This window comes from Chanodichthys erythropterus, chromosome 8, assembly GCF_024489055.1.
Source record: "Chanodichthys erythropterus isolate Z2021 chromosome 8, ASM2448905v1, whole genome shotgun sequence".
Taxonomy (NCBI): Eukaryota; Metazoa; Chordata; class Actinopteri; order Cypriniformes; family Xenocyprididae; genus Chanodichthys; species Chanodichthys erythropterus.
The window spans coordinates 517,501-525,000 of NC_090228.1; positions in this window are offsets into that span (position 1 = coordinate 517,501).

Here is a 7,500-nt window from a genome sequence, read left to right on the forward strand (position 1 = left end):
GGCCCATGAAATATATACAAATATGTACAGGACAATATGAAAGGGTGGGCCCATGAAATATATACAAATATGTACAGGACAATATGAAAGGGTGGGCCCATGAAATATATACAAATATGTACAGGACAATATGAAAGGGTGGGCCCATGTAATACAAATATGTACAGGACAATATGAAAGGGTGGGCCCATGAAATATATACAAATATGTACAGGACAATATGAAAGGGTGGGCCCATGAAATATATACAAATATGTACAGGACAATATGAAAGGGTGGGCCCATGAAATATATACAAATATGTACAGGACAATATGAAAGGGTGGGCCCATGTAATATATACAAATATGTACAGGACAATATGAAAGGGTGGGCCCATGAAATATATACAAATATGTATAGGACCAGCAACATTGAACAAAGCATAAAATGGATGTCTATCAAGCTAAAGATTACAAATATTTACAAACACTAAGAAAATGGTAAGTATTTACAATTATTTACAATAGACGCATTATATTATTAATTAGATAGATTGGTCTGTACAACTCTTGTGGTAGATATAATAGATATAAATTATTTACATAGTATAATATATAGTATTTACAGGCAGGGGGTGAGTGTCCACCTCTGCACTATGGCAGTGGGTTTCCTGGCTTCTTGTGCTGGCGCTGTTCTGCCAGCCACTCCTCTAGAGATTTACCACCGGAGGAATGGGGGCAAAAAGTGGCATTCCCATAGCGGCTGTGGCCAAAATCCTTTGTTTTGGGTTGCCCACACTTACTGCACGTATTAAATGGCACACCACGAACATATTTTCTTTTGTAGGTTCCAGCGGCCTCCTCTTTAGCCCTGCGCCGCCTGTTTCTCTGTGTAAAGCGAGACACAGACACAGGGGCAATGGGAGCAGCAACAACTGGACCTGCAGGGGACACAACTGCAGAAGTACCTGCACCAGATCCCATCACAAGCGGGTTCACAATTAAGAACCCTGACAATGGCTCAAGAGCAGGCAGTGTAGGAGGAGCCGCTGGTGCAGGAGTGATAGGGCGCACTGCTGTGACACTACCAGGTCGTCTGCCTGGCCGCAGGTGAGGAGCCTGTCCCTCCCTGTTTGGAGGGAGCACAAACTCATGCTGTGGCCCAGATGTTGTGGGAGCCTCCTCTAACCTCTCCTGGGCAGGAGGGAGCTGTGTGGTGGCTACAGGGATGCGGTCCTCTGCAGCCAGGCCTTGTGTAAGAACACTCATCTCCTGGGTGTTCTGCCGCCGTTGAAACCTGCACAGACATAATTTATATTACAGTTATAATATATGACACTAATCCTTTAATACAAGGTTTTACATCTACTGTGCCTACCACTGAATGAGTGTCCTTTGGTTAAGCTCAAAAAGCTGGATTGACGTGTCATCCATCAGCGGTCGACTGCTCAGCACCAGTTCTCTGATGTGATGGTAGTCTGCCAAGATTTTGGTCCATCGAGGAATGCGGACACCAGCCTTCTTACTCGGGGACTTATGGACTTCACACAGCTTGATGCACATGGCCTCGACCAAGCGGCTGGTGTTGGGCCACTGAGCTGGCCCGCCTGGATGGCCGATCAAGCACCTCTTCACGCTCTCCACCCCTGGGGTCACTCTGGTGCCTTTAGGGGCCTTGAAGCGGCCCTGTGTGAGCTTGGCCTGATGTCTGGGCTGATACTGAATCCTGGCCTTGTCTCCAGCAGCAAGAGCACTCCAGAGGCAGATAATCTCTCTCACCTGCTGCTCATCCAAGTAAGGGGCTTGACGGAGGTCCACCAAATATCCAGCCAAATTCTGAACTTTGTCCCAGCCAGCAACACCATCGGGCCCAAGAACTGGTGCCTACAAAATGTATTCATTAATATATACAAAATGTCATAATTTAGAGCATAAAATATTCTGATTAAGCTATACTAACTTGAGCCTGGTCTGTTGCACTGCTCCCTGTAGATGGTGCAGGGCCAGATGATGCAGCCAGCTGGTCTGGAGCCTGAGGTGGCTGTTGTGACAGCCCTGAGACTGTGACAGGAGGAGGAGGAGGCTGCCCATCTCTGTCACGAGATGTGGATGGCTGAGGTGAGAGGGATGGTGTTGCAGGAGTCTGAAGGGGAGAGGCCTGAGGTGGACTGGTCCAGGGAGAGCTGGAGGAGTCATCCTCTGTCAACACTGGCACTGTGATGTCCTCAGTGTCTTCCTCCACAAAGCCCTCATCCTGGACCTCCTCATCATCAATCTGGTCAACCAGCCTGTCCTCCTCAGCTGGGTTCTCAATCACAGTCAGTGTTCTTCCGGTCTGGCTGTACAGATACTCAATACCCAGCAATTCACCTGAAAAAGAAAATTTTAATGAGCACAGAATTTAAAATACATTTTTGTACTGGTAATAATATTTATTGTTTGAATTTGATTCTTGCCTGTGTAAACCCCAGGAGGGTGATAGCGCTCATCCAAGGGCTTCCCCAGAACCCTGCGGCTGAGCTGGTCCACAGCCTCCCTCAGAGCACTGCCATAGCTCCTCAGAGTGGATTGCCCCTTTACTGCCTCCTCCATTCGGTCTTCATTCCACCGCATCAGGCCTTCCAGGAGGTAGGCCTGAAAGTGGGCATCGCTGGCACTGGTTCCTATCATTTCAACAATAAATAATTAATGTACAATTTGTTTGCCAAAGAAAATGGCTTGAGTACTTTTGCGATTTACCAGAGAAGTGTTAACCCACCTGGGATGAAGCGGTTTAAGTGGAGGTGGAACGACTCCAGGGAGGTAGAGCCACGTGCGCACCGATAACAGCAGAGCTCCACACTGCCCTTCTTCAGTGTGCCCGTCTTGATATACAGAGGGAAGCCCTCTGGGTCCTGAATACAGGCAATGTGTCTCTGCTGGTCTTTCCAGATTTGCTGGATGCGCTCATGGTCTAGCAGTGGAACTCCCAGGGTGTCCTTTCCTCCCTCACTGTCAAACTGATCAATGAGCGCCTTGATCAGTCTTGTGGTCTCCTCCACTCCCCTGGTCCTCCTCCGGCAGTGCAACGCCAACTCCCTCCTGCTGATCCGCGCACACAGTGCCTTTTCTGATAGCAGGCCCATCTGTCTCGCCAGTAGCTCACCCTGCTTAGCCAGCCGAAGAGCAGCAACATCCTCAGCATCCCATTCAAAAATGCACCTGGAGAGACGTGCCATAAAGATGCCATAGAGTGGATGAGCCTCCGTGGTGACTCCCGCCGCGAACCGCCGCATGAAGTGCCAGATGTCAAGGCGCACTTGGAGCTCATTCCACTCTGAAAACATGGCCTTGATCTGTGACTGGCCATATGGGCTGCAGCAGTCTCGGTCCACGTACATGATAGCCGGTGGTGCTACTCCAGCCTGCCTGTAGCGCTTCATGAGCCCTGCTGCCATGGGCCACAGTCCGTGACCCTCTGCGGCTGTGAGCACGGACACCAGGACTTGGCCATGCTCATTGCCCACATTTGTACTCCAGGCAGCAGTGTTAGCTGCAGCACCAGCAAGTTTTTTGGTAACCTGTGAGGTAAAATAAATGTAACATAAGCTGTATGCACATTCACAACAATCATTAAAATAAATAACTCTATCTTACTTTTTTTGTAGAGTCCATCTTGAGGACAGAACCAAAAACAGATGTTATTTTGGCCTTGATCTCATCCAGCCGCATCAGCACATCCCTGGCATACACTGCCAACAGCCACTTGGGCTTAGGGAGGGCAGGTAAGGGTGGTGGCTCTGCGAACACAGGAGGGGGATGACGGTGGACCTGGTGAAGGGTTCACAGGCAGTCAGGTACTGCAGCACACGCTGTGTCCACGCCTCGCTGTGCTCCTCACTCAGCTTTTTATAAAGCTGAGTCACACTGTTGCCCAGGGTCCTCTCCCTCATCATCCTGAGCACCCGGTAGTCACAGGAGTACCTACAGAGAGTACAATAATGCCACTAAATGTCATGAATTACTCAAAATATTTTAGTATATAAATGTATACATAAGTGAAGCAATAAAATATATTCCAAATATATGTGTATCTTCTACTTTCATTATACAGGGTAGCTCAAGGTTTTGTCTTGTAAAAGTTAAGACCTTTTTAAGACTTATTAATGCCACTTAGAATCAAATTTAATGCCAAGATTGCCGGCAAAAGGCCAATATTCTGTATAAATTGTATAAAATCTGTATTAAAATCTAGTACAGGTGAAATAACTCCAGTTCTGCATTTCAAATACTTACTAAATAAAAGGGTGACAAGATATTCGTAAAACCTCTATTGATAAAATTTGTTGCTAAGTAAATTCACAAAATTCACATCCAACTCTCAAAAAACAGACTTCTCTGTTGTTACTTACAAAGTAATGATCTATAATATGTTTTTGGCAAGTATAAGACTAAAAAAAAAAAACAGGACTTAGATGTCCTAATTTGACAATTTATGACCTACATGAACAAAATTTAAAACCTGTTTATACAATTTAATACTTTTAAGACCTTGTGGCTGCCCTGTTATAATTGTGTAATACCTGTATGTCAGCAAAGCAGGGAACTGACAGCGATGCCCCATATCCAGCTGTCCCAGGATGTCTTCAGACCAGGCAGGATACTTCTTTTTGCACCGCTTGCACTCCAGGTACTCTGTGGCGAGGTCATACCACCCATCTATGTCCAGGACCTTGCGCACAGTGCGGTAGAGGCCAGCAGCAGTCAGTTTGTGGTTACTGCAGGCCGGCTGGACACAGACAAGTGGAATGGACCACATCTTCAGTGGCATCCAAAGAAAAAGAGGGCGGCAGAAAAAGAGGTCAGGAGAGGCGGGAGGCTGGGCGTGGATGAGCGGTGGCTGGGGAGGATACCACCAGAGCTTCAGCTGTGGGACCAGGTCTGGCTTTCCTGTTTTGGCACTGGCTCTGAACAGAGTCTTCCTGATCCAGTCCTGTTGGAAATGCGGAAGGTGCTCGTTCCAGTGGACAGGGAGCTCAGTTGGCGGCTGGAACACTGGCTCAGGTCTCCACATGGCTGGAGGTGTAGGGGCAGGAGCCTCTGAGGCAAAAGTGGCTGGAGCTTATATAGAAAAAACATACAATTAGTTTTAGTTATTTAAAGATTGTCACTGCTGTCTTAGTAATGAGCTACAACTACAACCCACCCACCCAGCACTGATGGACAGCTACTACAGTTACTACAATTAGTACAAAATGTTTACTGCATGATTAATAGTTAGCCATAATGGTGAAATGAGTTATACTGGTGTTATGAAGCAAGAGGTAAATATCAGCAGCTTTTTCAGCATGATTACCATTAAATCAAATATAGAGAGGAAAGTGAGATGGGATTATATGAGTATAAAGAAAAGCAGCCCCAAGACACATAATCTACTGTGAGCCCCTCTAATAACTACAACATTCAGTCACCACACTTACAACCGGGGGAGAGCAAGGGATGTGGGATGTTTAGGAGAGAGGAGAATGAGTGTTAGTCTGCGATTATAACAAAAATAGCAAGTAAACATATTTTACATACACCTTTACATTTCCTTATTGTTTTGAAGAGGTGCACTCAAAGAATGCATGTTGCTCGAGACTTGATATGTGACATTTCTCTGTACAGTAAAATAAAAAAAAACATTTGGACATAAACACAGAATTTATATTATCACAGATCTGTATTTGAAATATCTGTTTAGTATAACACACCTTTAGGAAGTTGCTCTTCAGCTTGGGAGGCAACAGTTACCATCTCCAGATCATCATCCTCCACAAAGAAGTCACCTGCAGCTGTGTCTGTAAAATAACATTAACATTAAACACACACACAAGCACATATTAACAATACACCTGTACGCAGTGAAGCATGTACTCACCAGAGGAGAAGAGCTGTCTCCGGGCTGCAGGTTTTGATGGTGAGGGAAAACGTGGGACCGCAGCTGATGTTGAGAAAGGTATATTTTAGATTAATTAGCAAAAACTGTTTTCTTTTTTTTTTTTCTGTACAGTTCACTCTAGTACTTACGAGGTTTAACTGGAGACATCAGTTTTTTTGCCAACAGTGAACCAGACAGAGGTTTTTCAAGAGCCAACAGGCCCTTCACAGTGGCACTCAGGTGTACCCCAGTCTGTGTGGCAGCAGGTGGAGGCACTGACAGTGAGGCAGTGGTGTCAGGCTCTTTTGGTGCAGCTGAAGCCTGCCTTTTCTGTACATAGGCCTTGAAGATGGCCATGTTGGTGTTGGGCCTGGCTTTTGCCTTCTTCAAGTAGGTGATGAGGGCCCGGGCCTCCTTGCTTTGGTCCTCATACACCTCCTTCATAGACCTCCCCCGGAAGTCTCCAAACTCCACCATTAGACACCCCTGGTCTCCAGTCTCCCGAGCCGCTGCCATCATGCCCTGTTTCTTTTTGTACACCTCAACCTCTTCCCCTATCTCCTTGATCTGGGAGGTGTACCTGAGGAACAGATGTTTGTTTGAAGAGAGCGGGTTGTCCCTCTCCTCCTCCCCAGCAATGCTGACGACCAGGTACACAGCATACCCCAGCGAGTTCTCCAGCAGCCACCGGAACCGCTGGCCCTGGTATTTACCAAACTGGAGCTTGCAGTGAGCCAGCACCAAGAACTGGTCACCAGGATCCCCTCCATTCTCCCTAACAAAAGCAGTGGCCTCGGCCAGCACCTCCTCTTTACACCTGGCTCTCCCAGACACCACGGTCTCACTCCGATTCGCCTCCTCAGTTGGCCCCATAAGGAGACGATCCAGAGAGGATGTTCTACGGAACACTGGGTACGCATACATAATCTGAAATAAAACATAAGTAAATAAAAGTGTGGGTTACATTTAGAGACATTATAGTTTTAAAATAATAATAAGTATCATAATGCATTGGATTTATATATCACTTCTAGAAGATATAGGAGTATTAAGACTTCCACATCACGTTTTAGAGACAGTACTTACCCTCTGGTTATCAGATATCTGAACTTGCACTGAGTGCTAGTACCACTTTATTAACTGTATGCATTGAGTGTTGTATTTATGTTTGAGAGTTGTACCAAGACAAATTCCTATCAACTGTGTTGACATGGCAATACATTTATTGAATTGAATTGAATTGAATTCTCAGCATTCAAAGAACTTAAAATATTGATTCATTCCAAAATACCACAGCTGCCCTGGGGCAGTAAGTAATACTAGAGAGTAAATACTATAAAATATAATATCATTATGTTTAACTGTGTATTGTATCATGTGTATTATGTGTAAATAGAAATCACTGTCTTGACAGCGAACCCGCCCAAAAGCAATTTACCGCCATATTTTAAGCGGGATGTAAATTCACTATTATTTTATTCAAAAAATATTAAATAAAAAGAATTATATACAATCTTTACGTTGCTTTAACACCATATATCATGTGCAGACCATCCCGTAATTTGTAGTCATATCAATAGTGGGGCGAACAACAAATGAAGCGCAATTTAGGCGGGCATT